Source organism: Pseudorca crassidens, chromosome 12, assembly GCF_039906515.1.
Source record: "Pseudorca crassidens isolate mPseCra1 chromosome 12, mPseCra1.hap1, whole genome shotgun sequence".
Taxonomy (NCBI): Eukaryota; Metazoa; Chordata; class Mammalia; order Artiodactyla; family Delphinidae; genus Pseudorca; species Pseudorca crassidens.
The window spans coordinates 30231977-30236318 of NC_090307.1; positions in this window are offsets into that span (position 1 = coordinate 30231977).

The following is a 4342-nucleotide window of genomic DNA, read 5'->3' on the forward strand; positions in this document are numbered from 1 at the left end:
ATTCAATATGAATCTTGAAATATAGAATTAATAATCCCAAGCTTAAGTATGGTTAAGCCATAGAAACAGTTAGATAATAAAACTAGAATTTACTGAGTACTTATTATATGATAGGACACAAACTAATCTCTCTGCATGGGTAATCCTACATGTTATAAACGTCAAAGGGAAGAGTCTTTAAAAGCTTAGGTAACTTGCGAAAGTTCACATAGCTAAAAAGTGGAGAACAGGAATGAACAAATTGCTACTAAATTCTTGTGAGTGACAGATCCCTCAACACAATAGTGAGTTAAATAATGTTAATGCATTTCCTTTTCATCTCAAATAAATCTAAACGGACCCAATTTCCTTCTAATTTATTTCTCTGCAATACTTAGCATCTGGTGTTCTTTTCAAATTCCATTGTGTCTGTATTCCAACCAGCAGAAAAGAAGAAACTAAAGTATGTTACTCTGGTATGAACTCTCTCTAGAAGTTGGACCCAATGTTTCTTCTTACATTCTACTGGTAGTACTTAGTCACATGACATTCTACCTTCAAAGGAATCTGGAAAATGCTGTGTTTTAATTTTTCCTCCTGGGGAGCTATTGCTCAGGTAAAAATTGCAGATTTAATTACTACATAGAAATTGGAAAATAGATACTAAGACAGAAATAACAACCTCTACTTCAGGGATCCACTAAAAAAGGTAAAGTTTAGAAAACTTAACTGAATACATCAGTTAGATTCCTGGAGAACTTCAGCATTAAATGGAGAAGCTGAAGGAAATGAGTCAAAAAACATACTCAGATATCCTAGCAGACTAGGATAGGTCTGAGACTTATCATTGTTATCATCATGAGTACATTAATGGGATGAATATTGAGGCCTAACAGTAGGTTGGGCACACTGAAAAATGAATATTCTTGGTAGGAACTTGGTGTACGTAATACACACAACTCTGTTGAAGAGAAACATGGAGAAATCTGGAGAGCTATAACTAGATATGTCAAGGCATCAACTTAGTTCAACCCTCACTTTAACACCACTACAAATAAACCAAGCATAATGAAACGATGATTATTTACTTATTAAATGTTTGCTCAAATTACAAAAGGATTTATCTCAAGGTTTCTGTAAATAATGAACTCCCCTAGTGCACTTAAAATATAATTCATTTTAAGACATTGAATTTGCAGGAACTTTTCAGAAACATATTTATGAGGTAAGCAAGATGTACCTAAATCTCAGGAATAGAAAGGAGTGATTGGCGCAAAGAGGATCATTGCAGGTAAATATTTAGATTTGAGGAGAGAAACTAAGTGTTTATGTTCTGAGGGAGCTCCTTTAGGGAGAGAGGTTTTTATATAAGATGCTTACCTTGAATAGTTTTTCTTAAGAATACCTGAAAAGAATCTTCAAATAGAATTCTCCTGAATGTTCTTGGTTCTATGTCAAAGCTAATTCTCAAATGTATACTTCCATATAATTTTGAAAAAAAAGTTGTGAATGATGAAGAGGTTTTATAAATTGCCTCACAGACCTGACTTACGTGAGAGGAGAATAGAGAGGCAAATCATCACACTGTCCTGCCTATACATTTCCTGTTTTTCAGGGATACATAGATACATAAAAACATACATACATACCATTCACCTAGAAACATTTGCAAATTAAAATTGAATCAGAGATTAAATAACTGGCTTTGAATCCTTAGGATGTGTACGACAGTCCTTACATTTGTAAGTCAAAGACAGTGCCTTTTGCCCCAAAGGTAACCTGGTCTCATCCTTAGTCTAATTCTGTGTTTAAACTTTTTGCTGAAATCTAGACACATTGATTTACTACAAAAGTCTCTTTAGCACCTCCCCAAAACCCTATCCTTCATATCTGTCATTTTAGTTTGGTGAAACCTGCAATTTCATCATTACAAATGTATGGCTTTAGTTTAAGCACAATGGGATATTTTAGCTTTATACGAAGGGTTCTAGTAATAGAACATAGAAATCTCGCCACCTATTTACACCTTAGTTACCAAAGGAAGAACTAAAGTACCTGAAGATGGTGTATAAAGGGTATAGAAATATGAACTGCGAGTATATTTCTATTTCCATACTGTACTTGATATTCAGAGAGTAAATTGCAAATTGTTTAAGAGTCTCCTCAGCAGAGTTTCCTCTAGGCTATTTCTTTTCTTTTTAATTAACTTTTTAGTGAGGTATAATTGACATTTAACATTACATTAGTTTCAACTGTACAACATAATGATTTGATATTTGTATACACTGAAAGATGATCACCATAATAAGTCTAGATAACATCCATCGCCATATATAGTTACAAAAATATTTTTCTTGTGATGGAACTTAATTATTTTTATTTAAGTATCCTTGACATACAATATTATATCAGTATCAGGTGTAAAACATAGTAATTAAATATTTTTATAGATTATACTTCACAAAAAGTTATTACAAAATATTTACTATATTAACTGTGCTGTATATCAAATGATTGTAACATTTATTCCGTACCTAGTACTTTGTACCTCTTAATCCCCTTCACCTATTTTGCCTGGACCCCCACCTCACTGTCCTCTAGTAAAACACTAGTTTGTTCTCTATATCCATGAATCTGTTTCTGTTTTGTTATATTTGTTCATTTGTTTTATTTTTTATTCCATACATAAGTGAAAATATATATTATTTGTTTTTATCTGTCTGACTTATTTCACTAAGTATAACACACTCCAGGTCCATACATGTTGTCACAAATAGCATAATTTCATTCTTTTAGATGTCTGAGTAATATTCCAGTGTGTGTGTGTGTGTGTGTGTGTGTGTGTGTGTGTGTGTGTGTATAACATCTTCTTTATCTGTTTATCTGTTGATTTACAGCACTCAGGTTCCATATCTCAGCTATTATAAATAATGCTGCTATATCAATTGAGGGTGCATATATCTTTTCAAATTAGTGTTTTCATTTTCTTTGGATAAACACTGAGGAGAGAAAATGCTGAGTCTCATGGTAGTTCTATATGTAATTTTTTGAGGACTCTCCATACTGTTTCCATAGTGGCTGCACCAATTTACTTTATCAACAACAGTGCAAGAGGATTCTCTTTTCTCCACATTCTTGCCAGCATGTGTTATTTCTTGTCTTTCTGATGATAACCATTCTGACAGGTGTGAGGTCACAGCTCATTGTGGTTTTGATTTGCATTTCCCTGATGTTGAGCATCTTTTCATGTGCCTGTTGGCCATTTTTATGTCTTCTTTGGAAAACGTGCCTATTCAGGTCCTCTGCCCATTTTCTAATCTGGTCATTTGGTTTTTTGGATGTTGAGTTGTTTATATATTTTGAATAGTAAACTTTTATTGGATGTCATGTTTGCAAATATCTTCTCCCATTCAGTAGGTTGTCTTTTTTGATTTGTTGATGGTTTCCTTAGATGTGCAAAATCTTTTAAGTTTAATTAGGTCCCATTTATTTTTGCTTTTGTTTCCCTTGCCTAAGGACACAGATATAAAATATATTGCTAACACCAATGTCAAAGAGCATCCTGCCTATGTTTTCTTCTAGGACTTTTAGGGTTTCAGGTCTTACAGGTCTTCAGGTCATACATATAAGTCTTTCATCCATTTTGAGTTTATTGTGGTACATGGTGAAAGAAAATGTTTTAGTACCATTTTTTACATGTAACTATACAGTTTTAGTGGCACTACTTATTGAAGAGACTGTCTATTTTTCATTATATATTCTTACCTCATTGTTGTATATCCATTGACCATATGTGCATGGGTTTATTTCTGGATTCTCTATTCTGCTCCATTGATCTATGTGTCTACTTTTGTTCCAGTACCACACTATTTTGATTACTATAGCTTTTACTATACTCTGAAATCAGGGAGTGTGATACCTACATGTTTATTCTTTTTTTCTCAAAATTACTTTGACTATTCAGGGTATTTTGTGGTTTCACACAAATTTAGGATTTTTTTTTTTAGTCCTGTGAAAAATGTCCTTGTTATTTTGATAGGTATTACATTGGATCTGTAGATTGCTTTGAGTAGTATGAACATTTTAACAATATTAATTCTTCCAGTGCATGAACACATAATATCTTTCAATTTATTTTTATTTTCTTCAATTTCCCTCATCAATTCTTATCAGTTTTAGAGTACATTCTTTTACCTCCTTGGTTAAATTTATTCCTGGGTATTTTATTCCTTTTCATATAATTTTATAAGGGGTTGTTTTCTTGATTTTTCCTTCCGTTTATTGTTAATGTATAGAAATGCAGCAGATTTCTGTATATTAACTTTGTATCCTGCAAGTTAACAGAATTCACTGACTAGTTCTG